Consider the following 27,577-nt stretch of genomic DNA (forward strand, 5'->3'; position numbering starts at 1 on the left):
ACACAAAATCACAAACCAACACAAAACAAAAAAATAATATTAACATAAATCCAAACACTCTGCAACCGTATACAGTTTTAAAAACCATCAATGTTAATAAACTGATTTTGCCACAATTGTCAAAATAAACTGATTTATATAATAAATCAATTGGTACAATGTTACATAGAAACAGAGAAACATACAATAATGTTATAGGAAAGATATTGTCAATTTGAAAAGGTTCAGAGAAGATTTATGAAGGTGTTGCCAGGACGAGACGGTGTGAGTTGCAGGGAGAGGTTGAGTAGGCTGGGTCTCATTTCCTTGGAGCGCAGGAGGATGAGGGTTGATCTTATAGAGGTGTACAAAATCATAAAAGGAAGAGATTGGGTAGATGCACAGAGTCTATTGTGCAGAGTAGGAATCGAGCACCAGAGGAGATGGTGTTGTGTATTCATGCCAATACACAAGAGTTGCAACTCATAGTTTTATTTGTACTCAAGCGGAGGTAACAATAAGTGCTATCGACTAAATACGAACGAGGCTCGGGCGCAGGCCGAGATATCACCCCCAGGCGGTCGTGACCCTTTTCGGTTCGTAGGCGGACCACCTGACCATTAGCCAGTGGTGGCAGAGGCCTGCTCGTCTTGTCGTACCAGCGTTTTTTGATGTCACACTTCCGTTGCAGCTGGGACTGAACATCAGATGGAAAGCGAACTTGTGGCTCCAGTGTATGTTTAGCAATAGGTAAAGTGGTTCTTGTCTGCCTGGACATTAGGCGTTGTGCGGGTGAACCAAGGATCGAATCGCGGGAGATGTTCCGCAGGTTTAGTAAGTCGAGGAAAACGTTGGATCCCGCTCTGCGGGAACGTTCCATCACATGCTTGGCACTCCGGACGGCACGCTCCGCTAGCCCGTTAGACTGAGGGTACTCGGGGCTACTAGTGATGTGGCAAAAGTCCCAGCGTGCAGCAAATTCTTTGAATTGGAGGCTGGAGAATTGGCTGCCGTTGTCGGAGAGTAGGCGATGAGGAGCCCCGTGGACGGAGAAATGGCGTGCAAGCTTCTGGATCACTGCCGTGGAGGTGAGGCTCGGGAGCAGGTCGATCTTGAGCCACCCGGAGTACGAGTCGACTATGACTAAGTACCGCTTCCCGTTCCACTCAAAAATGTCAGTTGCCACGATGGACCACGGGAGGTCAGGAACCGGGTGTGGAAGGAGCGGCTGTTTCTGCTGCTGCAGCGCCAGGCTGTTGCACACCGCACAGGACTCTACTTTTTGACGAATATAGTCAGACATTCCAGGCCGGAAGAACATGCTCTTAGCTCTCGAGATCGTTGCTTCTGTGCCTGGGTGTCCCCCATGGACGTTGTCAAAGTACTTGCCATGTAAGGAGGCAGGAATCACAGGTTTATGGCCCTTTACGATAATACCACCCTGCAGGACGAGCTGGTCGCGGACGGAGAAAAAGGGCCATAAGGCAGCCGGCAGTCTGTTCTGCTTGACCGGCCACCCATGTCTTATGACAGAGGATTGTGCTAGGAGGGTGTCGTCGGCGGCAGTCTGGGCTGCCAGGTCCTCCAGGCAGGACGAGGGGACGTAGGAGACCATCATGACGGCAAACTCGTCCCTTGTCGAAGGAGAGCCGCAGGTTGCCCGCGGAGCTCGAGAAAGGGTGTCCGCCAGGTGCATGTCCTTGCCCCGCTTGTAGACTAGAGAGATGTCGTACCACTGAAGCTGCAGCATCATCCGCTGGAGCCGCGCAGGGGCGGCGTGTATTGGCTTGCTTACAATGCTAATAAGTGGCTGGTGGTCTGTTTCGATCGTGACCTTCTTGCCGAAGATGAAATCATTGAATTTTCTGCAAGCGAAGACGTCCGCTAGCAGTTCTTTTTCGATTTGCGCATACCGTTGATCGGTGTCTGTCATAGTACGAGAGGCGTAGGCAACAGGACTGTGGCCGTCACCGCTGTTTTGAAGGCAGACGGCACCCAGCCCATACTGCGAGGCATCGCAGGACAGCGTGACAGGCAGCTTGACATCGTAGTACGCGAGAGTGGGGGCACAAGACATCTGTTGTTTCAGAGTGTCGAACGCTCCCTGTTGCTATTCATGCCAGCCCCAAACAGTGTCTTTGTGAGTTAGTAGGCGTAAAGGGGCAGATATTTCACTAAACTTCGGGATGAATTTTCCCAGGTGGTTGACCATTCCGAGAAAGCGCTGCAGACCGGTCACATCGGAGGGCGCTGGCAGTTCGTTGATCGCGATCGTTTTAGATGGATCGGGTTTGAGACCGGCGCTCGTGAATATGTGGCCCACGTAGTTGACTTCGCTCACCCGGAATTTGCACTTAAGCGGGTTGAGCTTGAGATTGATCTCTTTGGCGCGGTCGAGGACTTTCTTCAGATTCGTGTCGTGGTCCTCGACATTCTGACCGGCGACGAGGATGTGGTCAACCTCAATCGAGCAGGTATCCGGCAAATAGCTGTTCCACGGTGCGCTGAAACACCTCGCTAGCTGAGTTTATGCCGAAGGGCATACGTTAAAATTTGAAACGTCCAAACGGTGTACAAAAAGTGGTCAGGTTGGAGGAGTTGTGATCTAGCGGAATCTGCCAGAAGGAGCTTTTTGCGTCGAGGACGGAGAAAACTGTCGCCTTGCCCAGTTGCGCTGCGACATCTTCCACCGTGCGCATGGGACAGTGTGGCCGTGTTTTTTTTAGAGGCAACCACCATGGTGGAGACCCAGTCTGACGGGTCCGTGACAGAGGCAATCACTCCCAGATCCACCATCCTGTTGAATTCACTCAGCACGCGGTCCCGCATAGCATGGGGAATCCGGTGGGCGGGACGGACGACCGGTAAGACCTCTGGGTCGGTCGTGATCTTGTACGTGACCGGAAGCTTGCCGAGCTTGTCGTTAAAGAGCTCACCGTACTGCGAGAGGAATCGCTGGGCGGGGGCATGTGCGGAAGCCAGTTGATGGACCACCGAGTCGAAGGCAACCAAGCCTAAGTCGATGCAGGCAGCAATGCCTAGCAGGGAAGGAGCGTTTTCCCGGACAACCAAGAAAGACAGTTTGTGAACACGGGACGCTACCTGGCACTGCAGCACAACAGTTCCGACGGGCTTGATTGAGCCCCCTCCAAAGGGAAGCAGTGAGGCCATGGTTGGCTTGATGCCCTTGGCATTACGAATCCTGTGGAGCTCTGATAAGGTGATAACGTTGCAGCGAGCCCCTGTGTCAAGCTTTGCAGTAACAGGCACTCCGTTAATGAGGAGGTTGACCATGGGATCGAGATGTTTAGCAGATGGGTCTGATAAGGAATGTATATTGATATTCAGTCCGTTGATAGAAGCTAGGTCATGCTCGTTAAACACAGGGAGTGATGCAGGTGCTGTGTGAGACGGCTCTCGCTGTAGCAGATGTACCGACTGTTTTGTCCCGACTCTGTTCCCACGCGAACGACAGCAGCGGACAAAATGGTTTCTACGTTTGCAGTAATGACAGACTTTCCCAAATGCAGGGCACTGCTCCCGAATCCCAGCGTGTGAGCCCACAGTTACTACAGTTGTTGATGTGACCGGCACAGGATCTTCCGGGCACTTCAGAAAGTGGGCGTTGAGCACGGTAAGATGTGCCGACAACATTCACATCAAACGCAGAGTGGGGTCCCGGCCCCAAGGATTTAGTGTGTGAGGCAGTTAGCTTAGCAACTCGTGAACTGGGTTCATGCCTACAGCGCCTTCAGGGTAGGTGGAGGTGCCCTGCGGGACACAAAGATGGTTAAGGACAGGGAGGTCTGTTCACAGGAACTGCACCAGCACATCAAGCTCGAGGGCAGACAGGATTTAGACTTTGAAAATGGCAATGCCTGCATGTGTAATATGTGCTAAAACAATTTAACTGTGCAGTTGCACATTGAACTACCGAACTGTTGACAACTCTCCTCACAGAAGGCTCAGAAAGGCCTTTACTACGGCAACTGAGGAAGTGTTATTTTGTGAACCAAACTGGGCCATCTGCTTCCACAGCACCAGACCGCTCAGCGCCCTCAACAAATCAACTGTTAGCTCCAACTTCACTCAACTCTGTGTGATTGTTGTGCAGCACCTGCACCAACACGTCCCATAACAACGCGCAGCTGGTGCTGGACATGACTTTCCTGCTTCAAACTCTCACCGGGACACATTTAGTCACAACAATCAATGCAAAGTCCTCACAACAACAAATCAAACTCAATGGGGAGATTTACCCGCAGTCTCTCCCCAAGATTAGACCCGTCCACTGGGGGCCGGCGGCAAATACTCACCGATGGGAAGCGGCTGTCCCCGCCCGCCAGGCGCTCCCCTCCTCTCCCCTCAGTGTACAGTGTGTGGGGGCGGGTGGGGGTCAGATGTGTGGGTGTCGGGGTCATGTGTGTGGGAGCTGGATGTCATGTGTGTAGAGAGTCACGTGTGTGAGGGTCAGGTGTGTGGGTGTCAGGGGTCACGTGTGTGGGGGCCGGGGGTCATGTGTGTAGGGGGGTCATGTGTTTCTGGGGGTGGGGGTCAGGTGTGTAGGGGGTCACGTTTGTGTGGGGTGATGGGGTGGTCAGGTGTGGGGGGGTCTCTTGTGTGGGGGGCTGGTGATCAGGTGTGTGATCCCCAGTGGGTCATGTGTGTAGGGGGTCGCGTGTGAGGGGCTGCTGGAGGTCAGGGGGTGTGGGTGCTGGGGGTCAGGTATGTGGGGGGCTGGGGGTCAGGGGGCAGGTGTGCAGAGGGTCCAGTGTGTTGGGGGGTGGGGGACAGATTTGGGGGTGTGTGGGGATCGTGTGTTTAGGGGGTCATGTGTTGGGGGGCTGGGTTCAGGTGTTTGGGAGGCAGGGGGTCAGTTGGGTGGGGGTTAGGGGGTCATGTGTGTAGGGTGTCAAGTGTGTGGGGGGGCTGAGGGTCAGCTGTTTGGGAGGGGGTGGCGGTCAGGTGTGTGTGGGGGGGCTGGGGGTCATGTGGGTAGGGGCCACGTGTGTGGGGGGGGCTGGGGGTCAGGTGTTTGGGGGCTGGAGGTCAGGTGTGTGTGGGGGGCTGGGTATCAGAGGGTCATGTGTGTAGAGGGTCAGGTGTATCTAGAAGGTGGGGTCAGGTGTGTACGGGGTCACATTTGTAGGGGGATGGGATTCATGTCTGTGGGGGGGCAGGGGAACATGTGTGTAGGGTGTCACGTGTGGGGGAGGCTGGGGGGTCAGATGTTTGGGGGCTGGGGGTCAGGTGTTTGGGGGGGCTGGGGGTCAGGAGTTCATGTGTGTCATGTGTCACGTGTGTGGGGGGCTGGCGGTCAGGGGATGTGGGTGCTGGGGGTCAGGTGTGTGGGGGGACTGGGGGTCAGTGCGAGGGGTGCTGGGGATCAGGGGGTCATGTGTGTAGGGGGTCACGTGTTTGGGGGGCTGGGGTTCAGGTGTGTGTAGGGGAGCTGGATGTCAGGTGTGTGTAGGGGCTGGGGTCAGGTGTACCTGGGGGCTGGGGGGTCAGGTGTATGCGGGGGCCGGGGGTCAGGTGTGTAGGTGCGGCTGGGGATCAGGTGTATGGGGGGGCTCGGGGTCAGGTGTTTAGGGTCTGGGGGGTCTGGTGTGTAGGGATCTGGGGGTCAGGTGTGTGTGGGGGCTGGGGTCAGGTGTACCTGGGGGCTGGGGGTCAGGTGTGTGTGGGGACTGGGGGGTCAGGTGTGTAGGGGTCTGTGGGTCAGGTGTGTGTGGGGTCTGGGGGGTCAGGTGTGTAGGGGTCTGGGGGTCAGGTGTGTGTGAGGACTGGGGGGTCAGGTGTGTAGGAAGTGACGTGTGTGATGGGTTGGGGACAGGTGTGTGGGGGGTCAGGGGATCATGTTTGTAGGAGTTCATGTGTGGGGGTGGGGGGATGGGGATCAGGTGTGTAGTGCGGAACGTTTGTGGGGGGTGGGGTCAGTTGAATGAGGGGTCAGGCGATCATTTGTTTAGGTGGTCAGGTGTTTGGGTAGGCTGGGGGTCAGGGGACATATGTGTAAGGGGTCACCTTTGTGGAGGTCAGGGGTCAGGTGTGTTTGGGGGCTGGTGGTCAGGTGTGTCTGGGGGTCAGGTGTGTGGGGGCTCAGAGGGTCATGTGTGTCGGGGGTCACGTGTGTGGAGGCTGGTGGGGGTCAGGTTTGTGGAGGGTCTGGGGGTCACGTGTGGGGGGGAGGTTAGGGGCCAGGTGTGTGGGGACTCAGGTGTCCATTTGTGTACGGGGTCACAAGTGTGGCGGCGGTTGGGGGTCAGGTGTGTCGGCGGTCAGTGGGTCATGTGTGTAGGGTGTCACGCTTGTGGGGGGGGGGTGGGGGTCAGGTGTGTGGGGCGTCAGGGGATCATGTGTATAGGTGGTCACGTGCATGCGGGGCTGGTAGTCAGGGGATCACCTGTGTGGGAGGATGGGTGTCAGGTGTGTGTGGGGGCTGGGGGTCAGATGTGTTGGGGGGCCGGGGGTCAGGTGTACGGGGGCTGGGGGCTGGTGTGTGGGGGGCTGCGGGTCGGGTGCGTGGGGGCTGGAGGTTAGGTGTGTGAGAGCTGAGGATCAGGTGTGTGGGCTGTCCGGGGGTCAGGTGTGTGTGGGGGCTGGGGTCAGATTTGTTGGGGGGCTGGGTGTCAGGTGTGCGGGGGCTGGTGTGTGGGGGGCTGCGGGTCGGGTGTGTGGGGGCTGGGGGTCAGGTGTGTGGGCTGTCCGGGGGTCAGGTGTGTGTGGGGTGGCTGGGGGTTCAGGTGTGTGGGGGAGGGGTCAGTGGGTCATGTGTGTAGGGGTCACGTGTGTCTAGGGGTAGGGGTCAGGAGTGCAGAGGTCAGAGAGTCAGATGTGTGGGGGCTCGGGGGGTCACGTGTGTGGGGGCAGGTGGTGGTCCAGATGTGTTGGAGGTCAGTGGTCATGTGTGTAGTGTGTCACGTGTGTCTGCGGCATGGGGTCAGGCGTATGTGGGTTCAGGTTTGTGAGGGGGGTGTGGGGTCAGGTGTGTGGGGGGTCAGGGATTATGTGTGGAGGGGGTCCCGTGTGTCTGGGGGTGGGGGTCAGGTGTGTGGGGGTCAGGGTGGTCACGTGTGGGGCTGGGTGGCAGGTGTTTGGGGGGCAGGTGTGTGGGAGGCTGGGAGTCAGGGGGTCATGTGTGTAGGGGGTAACATGTGTGGGGCTCAGGGGTTCTTGTGTGTGTGGGGGGGCTGGGGGTCAGGTGTGTGTGGCGGCTGGGGGTCATGTGTGTAGGGGGTCACGTGTGAGGGGCCCCCTGACCCCCACCTGCCCCACACGTGACCTCCTTTGCACATGACCCCGAGCCCCCCCACACACGTGACCCCCTACACACCTGACCCTTGACCCCCACCCCCCACACAAACGTGACCCCCTACACACATGACCCCCACCCCCAGACACACGTGACCCCTACATATATCACTCTGACCCCCGACACACCTTACCCCCACCCGCCCCCACACACGTGACCACCTGCACACATGATGCCCAGCCCCCACACACCTGACAGAGAGAGAGAGAGAGAGAGAGGGAGAGAGAGAGAGATGGAGGGGGGGGTTTGGGGGCGGGGCCGCGATGCGGGGCGGGGCTGAGTGATGCTGAGCCGAGTGTCAGGGCGCTGGAGATTCAGGGCGGTGCCGCTGTCAATCAGCAATCGGTCAATCGCTGTCACCGCACGGATCGTCTCTGCGCGTGCGCGTCACGCAGGCTCGGCCCCCTCGCTCGGAGACGGTTTAACGGCCGCGCGCCCGCGCGCCGCCACCGGTCACCTGACCCTCCAACCGTCAGCGCAGGCTGCGCCCGCCCCTCTGCTCCCATTGGTTGTCGGCGGTGTCCGCCAACTGCCTTAGCCAATGGCGGAGGAAGAGGGGGAGTGTCCCTTCGGGCCCCGCCCCCGGACAGTCCCACACGCAGGCGCAGTGCGGCTCCGTGGATCCATCCCGGGCGGGCGGTGAGAGGGACCCCGCTGTCAGGGGCCGGGGGGGGGGGGAAAGGTGGGGGGGAGCGCCTGGCGAGCGGGGACAGCTGCTTCCCATCGGTGAGTATTTGCCGCCGGCCCCCAGTGGACGGGTCTAATCTTGGGGAGAGACTGCGGGTAAATCTCTCCATTGAGTTTGATTTGTTGTTGTGAGGACTTTGCATTGATTGTTGTGACTAAATGTGTCCCGGTGAGAGTTTGAAGCAGGAAAGTCATGTCCAGCACCAGCTGCGCGTTGTTATAACCACATAACCACATATAACCATATAACCACATAACATATAACATATAACCATATAACCACATATAACCATATAACCATATAACCACATAACATTTAACATATAACCATATAACCACATATAGCAATATAACCATATAACCATATAACCACATAACCATATAACCATATAACATAACCATATAACCACATATAACCATATAACCATATAACCACATAACATATAACCATATAACCACATATAACAATATAACCATATAACCACATAATATATAACCATATAACCACATGTAACAATATAACCATATAAGCATATAACCACATAACCACATAACCATATAACCCCATATAACCACATAACCACATATAACCATATAACCACATAACATATAACCATATAACCACATATAACAATATAACCATATAACCACATAATATATAACCATATAACCACATGTAACAATATAACCATATAAGCATATAACCACATAACCACATAACCATATAACCCCATATAACCACATAACCACATATAACCATATAACCACATAACCACATAACCATATAACCACATATAACCATATAACTATATATAACCACATAACCATATAACCACATAACCACATAACCATATAACCACATATAACCATATAACCCCATTTAACCATATAACCACATAACCACATAAACATATAACCACATATAACCACATATAACCACATAACCATATAACCATATAACCATATAACCACAAATAACCACATAAACCATATAACCATATAACCATATAACCATATAAACCATATAAACCATATAACCACATAACATATCACCATATAACCATACACCATATAACCATATAACCATATAACCATATAACCATATAACCACATATAACCACATATAACCATATAACCATATTGTGGCGGATCAGGCCACTCCTCGGGTCAGCCCCCTCGTTACGTGACGGACAGGTGAAAGGGGTTAAAAGCCAGACCAAGGGAAGGCGTGGATCATCCCTAGGAGAACTACGCTGTGGGCACCAGCTCACAGCCTAATAAAGAATCTAACTAAACACTGACTGGCGTCTTGCCTTTTCTCTGGCCTCCGCCAGGCCACTACAATATAACCATATAAACTATAACCTATAACCATATAACCTATAACATATAATCATATAACCATATAACATATAACCATATAACCATATAACAATTACAGCACGGAAACAGGCCCGTTCGGCCCAACCAGTCAACGCTGACCACTTTCTCTGACCTAGTCTCATCTACCTGCTGTCAGACCATAACCCTCCAATCCCCTCCCATCCATATACCTATCCAATTTACTCTTAAATAATAAAATCGAGCCTGCCTCCACCACTTCCACCGGAAGCCCATTCCATACAGCCACCTCCCTCTGAGTAAAGAAGTTACCCATCATGTTACCCCTAAACTTTTGTCCCTCAATTCTGAAGCTATGTCCCCTTGTTGGAATCTTCCCCACTCTCAAAGGGAAAAGCCTACCCAGGTCAACACTGTCCGTCGCTCTTAAAATTTTAAAAACCTCTATCAAGTCCCCCCTCAACCTTCTACGCTCCAAAGAATAAAGACCCAACCTGTTCAACCTCTCTCTGTAGCTTAAGTGCTGAAACCCAGGCAACATTCTAGTAAATCTCCTCTGTACCCTCTCCATTTTGTCGACATCCTTCCTATAATTTGGCGACCAGAACTGCACACCATACTCCAGATTCGGCCTCACCAATGCCCTGTACAATTTTAACATTACATCCCAACTTCTATATTCGATGCTCTGATTTATAAAGGCAAGCATACCAAACGCCTTCTTCACCACCCTATCCACATGAGATTCCACCTTCAGGGAACAATGCACAGTTATTCCCAGATCCCTCTGTTCCACTGCATTCCTCAATTCCCTACCATTTACCCTTTACGTCTTATTTTGATTTGTCCTACCAAAATGCAGCACCTCACACTTATCAGCATTAAACTCCATCTGCCATCTTTCAGCCCACCCTTCCAAAAGGCCCAAATCTCTCTGTAGACTTTGAAACTCTACTTCATTATTAACTACACCACCTATCTTAGTATCATCTGCATATTTACTAATCCAATTTGCCACACCATCATCCAGATCATTAATGTAAATGACAAACAACAGTGGACCCAACACAGATCATTGGGGTACTCCACTAGACACTGGCCTCCTACCTGACATACAATTGTCACCATTACCCTCTGGTATCTACCATTCAGCCATTGTTGAATCCATCTTGCAACCTCACTATTAATACCCAACGATTTAACCTTCGTAATCAACCTTCCATGTGGAACCTTGTCAAATGCCTTACTGAAGTCCATATAGACAACATCCACAGCCTTGCCCTTATCAATTTCCCTGGTAACCTCTTCAAAAAATCCAAGAAGATTATATGACCTTCCAGGCACAAATCCATGTTGACTGTTTCTAATCAGGCCTTGTTTATCCAAATAATTATATATATTGTCCCTAAGTATCTTTTCCATTCATTTTTCCACCACAGACGTCAAACTAACAGGTTTATAATTGCTAGGTTTACCTTTAGAACCTTTTTTAAACCAAGGCACAACATGCGCAATGCGCCAATCTTCCGGCACCATCCCCGTTTCTAATGACGTTTGAAATATTTCCGTCATAGCCCCTGCTATTTCTGCACTAACTTCCCTCAATGTCCTAGGGAATATCCTATCGAGACCTGGAGACTTATCCACTTTTATATTTTTCAAAAGTGTCCGTACCTCCTCTTCTTTAATCCTCCTAATTTCCATCACTACTCTACTTGTTTCGCTTACCTCACATAATTCAATATCCTTCTCCTCGGTGAATACCGAAGAAAATAAATTGTTTAATATCTCCCCCATTTCTTCCGGCTCAGCACATAGCTGTCCACTCTGACTCTCTAATGGACCAATGTTATCCCTCGCGATCCTTTTGCTATCGACATATCTGTAGAACCCCTTGGGGTTTACTTTTACATTACTTGCCAAAGCAGCCTCATATCTTTTTTTCGCTTTTCAAATTTCCTTCTTAAGATTCCTTTTACATTCTTTATATTCCTCAAGAACCTCATTTACTCCCTGCCGCTTATATTTATTGTATATCTCCCTCTTTTTCCGAACCAAGTGTCCAATATCCCTGGAAAACCACGGCTCTTTCAAATTATTATTCTTTCCTTTCCACCGAACAGGGACATAAAGACTCTGTACTCTCAAAATTTCACCTTTAAATATCCTCCATTTCTCTATTATATCCTTTTCATTAAAGAAAAAGTCCCATTTCACTCCTTTTAAATCCTTTCTCATCTCCTCAAAATTAGCCTTTCTCCAATCCAAAATCTTAACCCTTGGTCCAGATTTGACCTTCTCCATAATTATATTGAAACTAATGGCATTGTGATCACTAGACCCAAAGTGCTCCTCAACACATACCTCCGTCACCTGACCCGTCTCATTTCCCAACAGGAGGTTCAACACTGCCCCTTCTCTGGTAGGTACCTCTACGTATTGCTGCAAAAAACTATCCTGCACACATTTTACAAACTCCAAACCATCCAGCCCGTTAACAGAATGTGATTCCCAGTCTATGTACGGAAAATTGAAATCACCCACAATCACTACTCTGTGCTTACTACTAATATCTGCTATCTACTTACATGTTTGCTCTTACAATTCTCGTTCCCTAGTTGGCGGTCTATAATACACCCCTATAAGTGTTGCTAAACCTTTATCATTTCTGAGTTCCACCCAAACAGCCTCCCTAATCGAGCCTTCAAGTCTGTCCTGCCAAAGCACTGCTGTGATATCCTCCCTGACAAGCATTGCAACACCCCCACCTCTTGCCCCTCCGATTCTATCACATCTGAAACAATGAAATCCTGGAATATTTAATTGCCAATCGCAACCCTCCTGCAACCATGTTTCATTGATCGACACAACATCATACTTCCAGATGTCAATCCAGGCTCTAAGCTCATCCACATTTCTTACAATGCTCCTAGCATTAAAATATACACATTTAAGGGACCCATCATTTCTTATTCTCAGTTTATTTCTTTTCACTTCTTTCTCTCCTACATATTGGGTCTGAGTGTTTCCCTTTTCTGCCTCCTGCCTCACACACTGCCTATTAGCTATCTGTGTTTGAGTCCTTCCCCCCAACCATACTAGTTTAAAGTCTCCGCAATTACCTTAGCAAATCTCCCCGCCAGGATATTGGTTCCCCTCAGGTTCAGATGCAACCCGTCCTTTTTGTACTGGTCATACTTCCCCCAGAAGAGGTCCCAATGATCCAGAAACTTGAATCCATGCTCCCTGCACCAGTCCCTCAGCCACGTATTTATCCTCCACCTCACTCCATTCGTATTCTCACTATCGCGTGGCACAGGCAATAAGCCTGAGATTATCGCTTTGGAAGCCCTTTTTTTAACTCTCTTCCTAGCCCCCTAAATTCTCCTTTCAGGACCTCTTCCCTTATCCTACCTATATTATTGGTACCTATATGTACCACGACATCTGGCTCCTCTCCCTCCCCTTTCAGGATATCCTGGACACGCTCAGACACATCCCGGACACCGGCACCAGGGAGGCAAACCACCATCCGTGTCTCCCGACTGCGTCCACAGAACCGCCTATCTGACCCTCTCACTATAGAGTCCCCTATTACTATCGCTCTCTTCTTCCTTTCCCTACCCTTCTGAGCAACAGGGCCGGACTCCGTGCCAGAGGCCCGGGCGCCGTCGCTGCCCCCAGGTAGGCTGTACTCCCCAACAACACCTAAATAGGAGTATTTATTACCAAGGGTACATCCACTGGGGTACTCTCTAGTCCCTGCCTCTGCTCCTTGCCCGCCCTAACCGTGACCCACTTGTCTACCTCCCGTGGTCTAGGATGACCACCTCTTTATAACTCCTCTCTATAACCTCCTCACTCTCCCTGACCAGACGGAGGTCATCAATCTGCCGCTCCAGGTTCCTAATACGGTCCCTTAGGATCCCCATCTCGTCGCACCTGGTGCAGATGTGGATGTCTGGAAGACTATCAGACTCCCAGATTCCCCACATCCGACACCCAGAACAATAAAATGCCCTGGCACTCATACTCCCCCGTAACTGGGAAATTTGCAGAGTGGTCTGCTCCAACCGCTCCAACCGCACCTGGGCCTCTGCAAGAACAAAGCCCCATGCTCGGTTTCCAAAAACTACTGCCCAGACGCTACAACAACCGCTCCTACCGCTCCTGGGCCTCTGTGAAAACAAAGCCCTGTGCTCGGTTTCCAAACCTACCGCCCGGCCGCTGCTCCAACCGCTCCAACCGCCCACCCAAAAGAACTGAGTGATCTCCTGGGAGAGGCGAAAAACCGGAGAAAAACCCGGGCCAATTTGGGGAAAAACATCCGGGAAATTCCTCTCCGACCCCATGCTAGGCGATCAAAACTTGTCCAGGAGATCACACAGGTCTTACTCCTTACTATCTCCACACAATACTTCCCAAGCAACACAGCTGCAATCAATGATTAGTGACTGCTCCAACTTATGGGACGTGTTGGTGCAGGTGCTGCACATCACACAGAGTTGATTGAAGTTGGAGCTAACAGTTGATGTGTTGAGGGCGCTAAGCCGGTCTGGTGCTGTGGAAGCAGATGGCCGAGTTTGTTTCACAAAATGGCTGCATGTTCAGGGCACTGTTTCACAATGAAACCATCAGCTTGTTATTCCCGGGTTCAGTTATTTTTACTGATAACACTTCCTCAGTTGCCAGAGTAAAGGCCTTTCTGAGCCTTGTGTGAGGAGAGTTACACATTGTTACCGCCGTTTCGTCACAGCTGAGACTGAGTGATCCGAGGACAAGGTGCAGCAGAATGAAAGTAAGAGCAAAGGATACTGTGAGGATTTCAGATTTGCAACATGGAAAGCATTTTGTACATGTCAGTTCTAATTTCATTATTTAAATGAGTTGGGACTATTGGGTATGTGAGTGGAAGTATGAAAATTACACAAATCTGTTGACCACTGTAGAATGACGTGTGACTTTTGCAACCAGTTTTTTGGGCATGGAAGTAAAAAATATATATTCCTATTCCAGAAGATCTGAAGAAAAAGTGAAAATGCTGACATATGATAATAATAATAATAATATTCATTTATTGTCATTGGAACGAGTACAACGAAATTAAAAAATAGCCAATCCTGACGGTGCGTAAAAACATATATGCAATAAATGCAAAAACAAATAAATACAGTTATATTAAGTACAAAAGTTTTAACAGTGTTGCCCAGTGCAGAAGGTAGTGTTCAGTTCTCGTATGGCCCTGGGGTAAAAACTGTTCTTAAGTCTGTTTGTTCGGGATTTGATCGACCTGAAACGTCGACCAGAGGGCAGATGAACAAACAGACGGTGGCCGGGGTGGGATGGATCTTTTATTATTTTGCCTGCTCTACTGAGGCAGCGTAGGCTGAACAGGTGCTCCAGGGAGGGCAGTGAGCAGCCGATGATCTTCTGGGCCGTCGTGATGACCCTCTGAAGGGCCTTCCTGTCCTTTTCTGAGCAGCTGGCATACCATGTGGTTATACAGTATGCCAGCACACTCTCGATGGAGCAGCGATAGAAGGACATCATGAGCTTCTCCTGCAGGTTGGTCTTCCTGAGGATCCTCAGGAAGTGGAGTCTCTGCTGTGCCTTCTTCACTGTGGTGATGGTGTTGGTAGACCAGGTAAGATCCTCTGCGATGTGCGTACCCAGGGACCTGAAAGCGGGTACCCTTTCCACACAGACCACATTGATGTAGTGTGGGTCGTATTCTGCACTGGTTTTCCTGAAGTCTATTATGAGTTCCTTTGTTTTGGAGGAGTTCAGGACAAGATTGTTCACTGAACACCATGCTGCCAGCCTTTGGATTTCATCCCTGTAGGCTGTCTCATCTCCTCCTGAGATGAGTCCAACCACAGTCGTGTCATCCGCGAACTTGATGATGGTGTTGGTGGGATGAGTGGGGGCGCAGTCGTGAGTGTAGAGGGAGTAAAGGATGGGGCTCAACACACAGCCCTGTGGTGAGCCGGTGCTCAGTGTAATGGTGGAGGAGAGGTGAGGGCCTATTTTGACGGTTTGGGGGGCGGTTGGTCAGGAAGTCCTTGATCCATTGGCAGATGGTTTGGGAAAATCCAAGGTCAGAAAGTTTGGTGACCAGTCTGCTCGGGATGACCGTGTTAAAGGCAGAGCTGAAGTCGAGGAAGAGCATCCTCACATAGCTCCCCTGGTGTTCAAGGTGGGTCAGTGCAGTGTGAAGAGCAGTGTCGATGGCATCCCCTGTAGACCTATTTGCTCTGTAGGCAAACTGGTATGGGTCGAAGGTGGGTGGGACCATGCTGGAAACACTCAGCAGTTTGAGCAGCATTTGATTACGGTCCCAGTTCTGATAATGGATCATCCACCATTGCACTTCCACTGTTTTCTGCATTTACTATTTTAATCAATAATGTAAATACACATTGTCTTTATTACACTGTATGAAAAATGGCAGTCATTTGTACTTGACCAGATCACGCACATCGTTAAGATAACCAAATATGTTTGATTTAGATTGCGAGAGATTGTTTAAAGGGAGGGAGAGATCACCTGTCCACAGCTGGGATAGTTCAGGACCAGACGTAGTGCCATTTAATGCAGAGTTGTATCTTTCAGCTATGATAATAGAGAATGTCTGCAAGATAGCAACGGTAATCCCTGTTTGTTGAGGATGAATCAGTTGGAGAGCTGAGTGCTGAGAACAACAGATGTTTGGTCAACAGTTCGGTAATTCAATGTGCAACTGCACAGTGAAATTGTTTTAGCATATATTGCACATGCAGGCATTGCCATTTTCAAAGTCTAAATCCGGTCTGCCCTCGGGCTTGATGTGCTGGTTCAGTTCCTGTGAACAGACCTCCCTGTCCTTAACCATCTTTGTGTCCCACAGGGCGCCTCCATCTATCCTGAAGGCGCTGTAGGCATGAACCCAGTTCACCCACCTACTGGGCCACTCCTCGCCCCTGACGTCTCCAGCTCCCTCCCGGGAACGCCGTACTGTGAACCTTTGGGCGGGTTTGGGCAGCGTCCTGTCGAGATGAGACGGATTATTCTCCTGTGAAGTGGGACTGGTGGTGGTTATTGCAGACAGATACCTGACATCATGGAGACCCTGCAGAGTCCAGGCCTGGGATATAATCCTATTCTGGAGTGGACACTCCAGAGATGTGTTGGAATGTGCCATGGGAGCAGTGGGGACTACAGTTTCCAGTAGAGTTGGGACGTTTGCCGTTGGCCCATAAAATGATTTATTTCCCGTTCTAGCTAGTGGGGATTTGGCAATGGGTAAGATGGTGGTGTGGAAGCATTTGTCGAGGGTTAGAAACATAGAATATAGGTGCAGGAGGAGGCCATTTGGCCCTTCATTGTGATCATGGCTGATCATCCACAATCAATAACCTGTGCCCAACTGCTCCCCATATCCCTTTATTCCACTAGCCCCCAGAGCTCTATCTAACTCTCAAATTCATCCAGTGATTTGGCCTGGAACAGGTGAGGTGTGGATGTTGGGGACTGATCGTGTTTGGTCTGGAATAGTGATACGGTGATCAGGGGGTTTGAAATCTTCAGGGATCTGGCACAATGATAAATTGCTGCCTTGGATAGATCAGACAAAGTCTTATGGATGACAGGTCGGACATGAAGAGCTAGGTGGACTACTCCTGCTTTTATGTTAATTTGCAGGGGTATAACTTGTTTGGATAGGGAGTTTTCAACACCACCGCTGCACTGAAATGCTGTTTGTTGCTTCACAAGGCAATGTCTTCCCTCATATTCAATTGTCACCTGATGGTTCTGTAAAAATTGTTTATTTCAGAGCTACATAGTTTGTGAACGCCTGATGACATCATGGCTGAAGGTGGTGACTGTGGAGGTGATTCAGTGACCTCTACATCAACAAAACAAAAAGGTTTGTGAGCCTTCCGTGAAATGGATATGTTGCCCTGACAGTTGTGTACACCTGATGCAAGAAATGAGGTTCACATGGAAGTGGGACTAGGGATAGGGGTGAACACAGAGAGTAGACATCTCCAGGGACAGCACCGTCACAGCTGGGTGGATGCAGAAATTAGCCTTTGACCCGTCTGCAACCTGGCAATTTCTCTGCATTAATCCGATTACTGAGCACTAGTAGTCTGTCGCCTAGAATCCATTTGCATTTCGAATGGACACCTAGATGCTCCTACAATGTTGTGACAGAGTAGCTGCCTTCAACACCACCTCACCACCTCAGGCCGTGTGTCCCAGCTGCCGTCATTGCTGCTGAAAGATTCTTCCTGAAAGATCATCCTGTAAACCTCACGGTCCACGCATTAAATCGATGTACCCTGGTGTTAACTATGGGGAAAACTATTTTTCCATCAACGCTGCTTCTCATAGTATTCTGTAGATCTATCAGATCACTGCTTGTCTGCCCCAGCTTCAAGGAAGACCACTTAAATCACTCCAGTCTCAGCTGATATTTGCAAATATTCATTTCCGAGCAATATCCTGATAAATCTCCTCTACCTCCTCCAGTGCAAAGGGATCCTTCCCACAGTATGGAGATCAGAATTGCGCACACTCCTCCACATTAAGGCTTACTCAACTTCCTATAAATTTGTAACAAGGCCTCCCTGCAGTTGTATTCGATGCTGCAGCTGATGACAAGAATGCTAAATGTTGTCTTCGTGTGCACTGCTGACTTTAGGGATCTATGGATTTGTACGGGTGTTTCTCAGCGGTCTATAGGCCCTGTCATTCAGGATGAATATCCTGGTTTTATTTATCCCTCCAACATACGTTAACTTGCCCGTATCATGATTAAATATGAAATGTAATGTCTCCACCTACACAAATACTGGTTTAAATCCAGTTGCGGGGGTAGAAATGTATAGTCAAGTGATCACAATTTTGGCAGATAACTGAAAGGCTAAAATCGCTAATACTTGGAACAAAATTATCAGATTATCTCAAAACTAACAATCATCCAAATTTTATATTGGATATCTGGAGATAACATAGCACCTGATTCAAGAGCTTCCACGCTTTTATCAAATTTGTGAACGAACCTCGCGGAAGCTAGGGTAGACACAAAATGCTGGAATAAAACAGCGGAAGAGGCAACATGTCTGGAGAGAAAGAATTGGTGACCTTTCGGGTCGAGACTCTTCTTCAGAAGCTAGGGATGTATTCTTGTTCTCCCATCTTCCTTTTTAACTATTTACGTATACAGCATCAAGGACATTGCACTTTGCGTAAGGGACAGATGCACTACGATCAGTCTGAAGAAGGGTCTCGAACCGAAATGTCACCCATTCCTTCTCTCCCGAGATGCTGCCTGACCTGCTGAGTTACTCCAGAATTTTGTGAATAAATACCTTCGCTGTGAACTACATTCTGCACTCTGTATCTTAACCTTTACTCCGTCTGTTCTTGAGTTTCAACCGATTGTATCTGTGTGTGGTATATCTGATCCTTTTGGATTACATGCAAATCCAAGCGTTTCACAGTACTTCGGTACGTGACATTCATGCACGTCCAGTTAAAATGAATGCATGACTGAGGAGTTGGTGCAAGGTTCGGATAGTCAGATATTTGAACAATTTGGATCTTTTCGGGGAGAGAGGTGACCTGTAGACGAGGAACCTGAACTGGAAGGAGACTAACATCCATCCGTGTGGCCAGTATTGAAAGTTCTGCAAAGGAGGGTTTAAACAGATTGGCTGGGAGACATAATCCAAAGTAGAATTCAGACAGTTCAAACTGAGCTGCCAGTGGACGAGCACTTTGCGACCAATCACGACAATTCAATTAGCTTTGAAACCCTGTGTAAAAGAACAGTTCTGGCCTTCAATATAAAATTCTAAATTGGGTGGTGACAGTATGAGATAGGAACAGTGATTGGAGTAAGTTGTATGTGGGCAAAGGGGCATCTGAAAGGGGAAGTCTTTAAATTGTGATAGTGAGATTTCAAGATATGCATGTTGCCAGTGAAGGACAAGTAAGGAACCCTTGATGATGAGAGAAATTGAGGCTCTGGTTAGGGAAAAGGAGACATGGGTTAGGTATAGGCTGCTCGGATCAATGCTTTCCTGGTAGAAGTGTGAGAGATAACTGAAAGGCCAAAATAGGGAATACTTGGATACTTTAGCATACTTAAGAACAAAATCAGTAGGGCAAAAAACGTGCACAAGGTGGCACATAATTAAGGAGAAGGTAAATATATTTTCCAAGTATATTAAAGGAAAAGGGATAACTGGAGAGTGAAAGGATATCCTCAATGATCACCTGTGTGTAGAGCTGCAGGAGATGGGCAAGGTCTTCAATTATAATTCCTCCTCTGTCTTTACCAAGGGGAAAGACTTGAAGTCTTGATTGCAGTTGTATTACAGTCGAGGTGGTGCTGGATGTCGTTAACTGTATGAAGATACGTAAATCTTTGGGGCCTGTGATTAGATGTCTCTAAGGCCGTTGTTGAAAGGCCGAGAGTAAATTGTAGGAGCCCTGGCTGAGATATGTGAATCATCGTTAACCGTCGGTGAAGTGCGGAACATTTGAGGGTAGATAATGCTGTGCTTCTGTTTGAGATGTGTTGCAAAGAAAAACCTGAAAACTCAAGACTGGGAACCACGAGAAGCATAAACTATAGATTAGTAAGCCTAATGTTTGTGGTAAGACAGTTATGGGAGAGGATATAAAGTGGTAAGATGTATGTGTATTTGAAAAGACAGATATTGGGGATAGTCACCATTGTTTTGGCTTTGTAGGCCATCTTTCACGAATTTGAATGGCTTTTTTGAAGAAGTACCTGAGAAGTTTGGTGACAGCAGAGCAGAGACATAGTCTATACAGATTTCAGCCTATAAGATTCCCTGTGGTAGGTTAGATCTTATGGTGTCCTCAGCGAGATGACTAACTGAATGCAGAATTGGCTTGATTGCTGGAAGCCGAGTGACGATGTATGATTGCTTTACCTACTGGAGGCCTGTGAATGGTGCGCTTCTTGGGATCCATGTTGGGCTTGTTAAAGTTTGTTTCTTAAAACAGACAACAACATAAACAGTTAAAGGTAAACCAAGCAAAGCTTTAATTATCGTCAGACGGGAGTGGGGGGGCAGTGCTAAGGGTGTATGACCACATTCAGCACTCCCCTTGCTTCCACTCAAAGATACAGCATTTTTGCAGCAGTTTTATACGGAATTTGCAGCAAGAATGTTTAACACAACATTTCCTTTAAATCAATCACATTGTATTAGAACACAATATACTTGTCACCCTAAAGACATATACTATTTTACACAATAAGTCATTAGTCGAAGGTAAGGACCCTTATTATACCACATAAGGTCCTATTTTTACACTCCCACAAATAGTCAACAATTAACCACATCCTAATCTTAACGAGAGCATTGTCCATCGTCTTTCACGGACATATTTCCCAGGGATAACAGGATGTACCACTCTATAGGCTTTAGGATCACATGGTCATATCGTGCCTGGTGCAACTTTGCAAACATCAGCTATTCAGGACCCAAAGTTCAGGCTCATCCTGTTCATTCATTCTACCATTTTATTATTTCAGTGGTTTCCAGGGATTGTAAGTTTCAGCTACCAGACACATCCTTATGCGCAATTAGCATTCCTTCATTTACAGCAATATAGAAGCTCCACAAGCATACAAACAGGTTTGCAGACAATGGCCAAGCATCCCACCATGCAAAGTTAATACCCATTAACTTTTTCATTCCCTCCTTTTATCATCTCATGATAACATTAAAGTCCTTGTGAAGCACAGAGAGATTGGGTACATTTAATCATAAACAATAGAACAACAACTAGCAACAGAATCGACCCATAATGTAAGATGGTTCCCCAGAGGTTTCCAAAGAAACTAAATGGCCATGCACCCCAGAGGACACCCATGTCATTATAATGGTGCATTTCTTCCCCAACCTTCATGATCCTATTTACTTCTTGAGAAATGTGGGCAGCTAGGTCAGTGATGTTAGAGGATTCATCGGTGATGTAGGTACAGCACTCTTGTCCTACTACTGCAGAGGTCCCCCCTTTTGCTGCGAAAATGGAGTCTAATGCCATACGGATCTGCAATGCCACGGTACGGAGAGCTACTACCTCAGCTGTCAAAGAGGAGGTGGCTTTCTGAGCATCCACAAATGCATCTGCTGTGGAATTTGCCAACTTTTCCATTGCAGAGGCCATGTTAATCATTTTGCGTGAGATGCGGGCGAGCCATAAAAGGGAAAGGCAATCATCCAAAATCCTCCATGTGACAATGGCAAATGGCATTCTCTAGTCACTGAGGGTGAATGGCCAATTTAAGTCGTGGTATGTTCCCCACTCTGGCCTCATTCATCTTCCAGCGTGGTCCAAATGGTGGTGTATACCATCTTGCAAAAATAGATTTGTTTCTTACCCTCGATCCAGGGACATACACCTTTGTATTATCGGGACCTGTACAATATTGGCTTCCACTTACACAGCCACTACCCTGGATGACATTATGAAAACAGTAAGCAGTTCGGACCTCTGTAAGATTAAAGGGAATGGGTAAGAGAGGTATCCCTTCCCCACTGGTATGGGGAACTTGGGTACACACCCAGCACTGATATTGCTGTCGAAAGCAAACTTATAACTCAAGGACAAAAATACATTTCCCCTCCAGTCCAGCCCCTATGGGCCAGTCCCAGGATCGCAAAAAGAATCAACAGTCTCATATTTTATCTTTCAATTTTCCAATATGCTTGCAATCGGTCAGGTGTATCCAGCGAGGGTTGTTTTCGACTTTAACGGCGGTCTGTGTTGTGAGTAGTACTTGGTACACCCCTTTCCAGCGTTCACCTAACTTTTTCTGATCCCAATTTCGTATCAGCACGTAGCCCGTGGTCCGCAGCACATGGACCTTTTCTCCTGCGTCTCCGTTAGGCAGCAGCCTCTGGAAACTTTTACTTGTAAGTGTAATGCTGACAGAATATGTTAGTTGCTGAACATAGGTTATTGTCTCATCATTCAGTGCGTGCATATCTAGGGTTCCTTCACATGGTCTGCTAGCTCCCCAAGGAGTTATCGGGGGTTTACCATAGATAATCTCTGCTGGGGATAACTTGTTACACTATGAAGGGATTAAAAGTAACATTAGCAAATTTGCAGATGGCACAAAGCTGGGTTGCAGTGTGAACTGTGAGGAAGATGCTATGAGGTTGCAGGGTGACTTGGACAGGTTGGGTGAGTGGGCGGATGCATGGCAGATGCAGTTTAATGTGGATAAGTGTAAAGTTATCCACTTTGGTGGTAAGAATAGGAAGGCAGATCACCATCCGAATGGTGTCCAACTAGGAAAAGGGGACGCACAACGAGATCCGGTGCATCAGTCACCGAAAGGAAGCATGCAGATCCAGCAGGCTGTGAGGAAAGCCAATGGAATGCTGGCCCCCATAACAAGAGGAGCCGAGTACTGGAGCAAAGAGGTCCCTTTACAGCTGCACATAACCCCAGCGAGACCGCACCTGGAGCACCGTACGCAGTCTTTGTCTCCAAATTTGAGGAAGCACATTCTTGCCACTGAGGGCGTGCAGCGCAGGTTTACTAGGTTAATTCCAGGAATGGCGGGACCGCCGCATGCTGAAAGACAGGAGCGACTAGGCTTGTATAAACTGGAATTTAGAAGGATGAGAGGGGATCTTGAACCATATAAGTTTATTAAGGAGTTGGACACGTTAGAGGCAGGAAACATGTTCCCATTGTTGGGGGAGCCCAGAACCAGGGGCCACAGTTTATGAATAAGGGTTAGGCCATTTAGAACAGAGACGAGGAAAAACCTTTTCAGTCAGAGAGTTGTAAATCTGTGGAATTCTCTGCCTCAGAAGGCAGTGGAGGCCAGTTCTCTGAATGCTTTCAAGAGATTGCTAGAGAGAGCTCTTAGGGATAGCGGAGTCAGGTGGTATCGGGAGTAGGCAGGAACGGGCTACTGATTGAGAATGATCAGCCGTGATCACATTGAATGGTGGTGCTGGCTCGAAGGGCTGAATGGCCTACTCCTGCACCTATTGTCTATTGTCTACTATGGGAAATTACCCACATTTCAAACAAAGCTAAAGGTGATACCTTAATCCACATCTACCCCATTTCTCCCATTAACTTTGTCATCTTATTCTTAAGGGCTCCGTTGGTTCTCTCAACCATACCTGAAGCTTGGATGTAATATACACAGTGAAACTGTTGGCTGGTGTTAAAATAAGCACATAATTCTTTGAAAGTTGTAATAAAATGTGGACCATTATCAGAAGTTATAACAGTAGGCAGCCCCGAATTTCTGAATAATGTCTCTTAACAACAATGTCACAGTAATTTCAACAGTATTATTAGTGGTTGGTAGAGCTGCAATCCACTTACTAAACAAATCCAATATCACTAAGCAATATTTATAGCAATGGGCCTATGGCATTTCAATAAAATCAATCTGAATACATTCAAACGGTCGTGCTGGCATCGGTGTCACCCCGGAGGGTACTTTATTAGGTTTGCCTGGGTTAGATTTCTGGCAAATCCTACATTTGGAAGCTTACTTTAGGGCCCCTGACAAATTTTGGATGCCACCACGTTTCCTTCATCATCCTAATCATTCCCTTCTTTCCAGCATGTGTAAGGGAGTGGATATAGGTTAGAAGGGTGGGTAAGAATGCATCAGGTACACAGACTTGCCCAAGAGGGGTGAGCCAATGTCCCGTGGTGGAATCAATGGTGCATCCCTCTTGTTTCCAGAGTTGTTTCTCATGTGCAGCGGCGTCCCTCTGTAATTCCTGAACCTCCCTCATGTCTGGCAAGACCGTTCTATTTACTAGTACTGTACATCCTGGGGGTACCAGGTTATGTGATCTACAGGCTGCATCCTTGTCTACCTGATCTGCATAGGCATTTCCCTTGGAGACGGGATCGTCTCCCCCTGTATGGGCGTTACATTTTATAATGGCCAATTGTTTCGGCAGAAGAGCCTTGAGGAGGTTACTGACGAATAGGACATTCTTAATTGGTGTTCCCACAGAAGTGAGAAATCCTCGGTGTTGCCATAGCGCTCCAAAATCATGGGCTACTCCGATTGCTTACCTGGAGTCTATACAGATGTTGATACATTTGTCCTTGCTAGAATGCATACATGAGTTGGCACAAAAAGTTCAGTTTGTTTGCTGAGAGGGGGTTTTGAAATCGTCAATACTCCAGTGGCTGTATCAAAAATACTAATGGATTAATTATAAATGTCAGGTTAGGATTATTTAAAAGCGGAAACTCATACCTTCCCAATCGTGCCTGGGTGAGGTATTTGGTTTGGCCCGCATTCATTAATGCAGCTACACAAGCGTGTAATCCAGGCAAGATCTGGGTGCATGGGGGTATCCGCGAGCTACTGCATCTAACCTGACCGAAAAGTATGCCACCGGTCATTTGATATCGCTGCCTCCGCTTTTCCCCTGTCTTTCCTACCCTCCTCTTCTTCGGATTCTATTCCCGCACATGCATCTTCTTGGTCTCGTGCCCTTACTTCTCCCCTGGCTTCCCCGTTGGAATTTTTGGGTATAAGGGAGCCACTAATGGTGCCTGTATTTCAATAAGGGCACTAGCGCCTACTGGTGGGGTATATGGAGGAGGTCTCCTTCATGTGGGACCCTCCTCATCACCACTAGCAAAAAGGGTCGTCATGTCAGACATAGGGTCTCTGGAGGATTTACTGGTACCAGGTTTTTTCTTAACTACTAATTGTTTTGGTTCTGAGCTCTTTTTATCAATGCTCCGAGCACGCTCTTTTTTGTAGTTCTTTTATTTTCTGCCCACTGACACTCAATCTGGAGCACCTTCGATTCTTTCATAGTTCCATCCTTATTTTTCAACTCAATCCCCTTCTCACATGCATTATCCATCCAACTCCTCTCTCTCAACTCCTCCCTCTTCTTTTCTGCCTCACTCTTCCATTCTTTAATTATTTTTTTCCATTTCTTTCCTGCATCTTTTTCCCAAATTGACATTTCTGCCCTTTTAACAGTTTCTACATCCCATGTTCCTCCAACTGGCCCAGACTCGTCACCCAAATGTTTGGTTAACTTATAACTTAATATTCTAAAATCTTTATTATAACACATGTGTTGCACGGGCGTTCCCCTGTCACTCTTATCCAACTTATTCCCCATCTTAACTTACAACAAACCTTTAGAGTTTAGACTTGGCGGGGGGGGGGGGGGCACCGAGATCACAGATGGGACCGGGCAGAGGTCACCGAGAACAAAGGGGAATCCAGGGGAGGTAGCCGAGAACATTGGGGCCCGGCAGAGGTATGGCGAGGACATAGGGGCACCCAGGGATGATCACAGATAACGAAGATGGACCCAGCGTTGGTCGCCGAGAACGAAAGGGGACCCAGCGGGGCCGGGGGGGGGGGGCACATGCAGCAGTTAGAACTGTTTGATAAACACGGCGACACTTGTGTACTGCCGAGGTGAGGTCTGCTGCATGATTTTACTGGGATATGAGCAAAACGAAACATTATACTGTACCTAGGTATATGTGGTAATAAATGAATTTGAATATTGAAATTGAAGGGTGATCCTATAGAGATGTATAAGATGTGTAGGAAGGACTGCAGATGCTGGTTTAAACCAAAATGCTGGACAAACTCAGCGGAACAGGCTGAAACGTCACCAATTCCTTCTCTCCAGAGATTGAGCCTGCCCGCTGAGTTACTGCGGCATTTTGTGTGTATCTTCGAGATGTATAAAATCATGGGGGCAAAGAGACAGGGAAAATGCACAGATATTTTTCCACAGAGTAGGAAATCTGAAAGGCATTTGCTTAAGGTGAGAGGAGAACAATTTAATAGTTAAGTTTATTTTATTGTCACTTGTACCGAGGTACAGTGAATAGCTACTGTTCCGAGCTAACTGGTCAGCAGATAGAGAATACCTGGTTAAATCAAGCCAATTACAGTGTATAGAGATGCATGCTAAGGGAATAACCTTTCGCGCAAGTTAAAGCCAGCGAAGTTCAATCAACGATAGCCCGAGGGTCTCCAAACAGGTAGATAGTATTTCATCACTGCTCTCTAGTTGTGAGGATGATACAGCAGTTCCCTGATAACAGCTGGGAAGAAACTGTCCCTGAGTCTAGTGGTGTGCGTTCTCACACTACTTTATTTTTGCCTGAAAGGAGAGGGGAGCAGAGGGAATTACCAGGGTGCGACTTGTCCTTGATAATGTTGCTGGTCTTGCTGAAGCATCGTGAGGTATGAATGGAGTCAATTGAAGAGAGGTTGGTTTGTGTGATGGTCTGGGCTGCGTCCACGATTTGCTGCAATTTCTTGCGGTCTTGGAAGGAGCTGTTCACAAATCAAGTCGTGATGCATCCTGATAAAATACATTCTATGGTGCATCTGTAAAGTTGGTGAGAATTGTAGGGGACATTCCAAACGTCCTAAGCCGTCTCATGCGTTGGTGTGCTTTAATTGATCATTGCTTCAATATGGGTGTTCAAGGAGAAGTTGTTGGTGATATTGATTCCTCGGAGATTGAGATTTTTTACCTCTCTCTACTTCGGCACCTTCAATGCAAACTGGGGTATGTGGACTGCTTCGCTGCCTTAAGTCTATTACTAACTCCTTCGTCTTGCTGACATTAGAGAAAGGTTCTTATCTAAACACCAGGACAAGAAGTTCTCAATTTCCTTCCTATATTCCGTCTCATCATTATGTGTTATCCGGCCCACTATGGTAGTGTCGTCTGCGAATTTGAAAATGGAATTAGGTTTTTACACGGCTGCACAGTCATGGGTGCGCAAGAAGTAAAGAAGGGGGATGTGAACGCATCCTTGCGGAGCCCCCGTTTTGTGCATTAGTGTGGAGGATGATTTGTCGCCAATCCTCGCAGATAAGGGTCTGTTAGTCAGGAATTCGATGATTCAGTTGCAGAGATGAGTACTGATACCAAATCCCACAAGTTTGGTGATCAGCTTGGATTGTATAATGGTATTAAACGCAGAACTGTAGTCTTTGAATAGGAGTTTTGACATAGGTGACTCACTTATCCAGGTGTTCTAGGGATGAGTCAATGGCTATGGTAAGGCCATCGTCCGTGGACTTGTTGCAGTGGGAGTCAAGCTGCAGTGGGTCAAGGCCGCTGGATAAACTTTAATGCGGTCCATAACTAGCCTCTCAAAACATTTCACGATGATGGATGTTTGTTATAGTTCGTGACCTACCAACAGAATAGTCAGACAACC

General features: G+C 48.2%; 1 protein-coding gene and 1 long non-coding RNA gene across 2 annotated transcripts in view; both read left to right on the forward strand.

Moving 5' to 3' along the window:
• Positions 1-27,577, forward strand: part of LOC144612494 (uncharacterized) — a 671,985-nt gene that overhangs the window by 146,042 nt on the left and 498,366 nt on the right. The gene's annotated exons all lie outside the window — the stretch shown is intronic.
• The window catches only part of LOC144612492 (uncharacterized), a 43,132-nt gene continuing 32,689 nt past the window's right edge, over positions 17,135-27,577 (forward strand). The window contains exon 1 of the long non-coding RNA XR_013549677.1: positions 17,135-17,228. This is a non-coding gene — a long non-coding RNA (uncharacterized LOC144612492). The remainder of the gene's footprint in view (positions 17,229-27,577) is intronic.

This window comes from Rhinoraja longicauda, unplaced genomic scaffold, assembly GCF_053455715.1.
Source record: "Rhinoraja longicauda isolate Sanriku21f unplaced genomic scaffold, sRhiLon1.1 Scf000046, whole genome shotgun sequence".
In the NCBI taxonomy this organism is placed as follows: domain Eukaryota; kingdom Metazoa; phylum Chordata; class Chondrichthyes; order Rajiformes; family Arhynchobatidae; genus Rhinoraja; species Rhinoraja longicauda.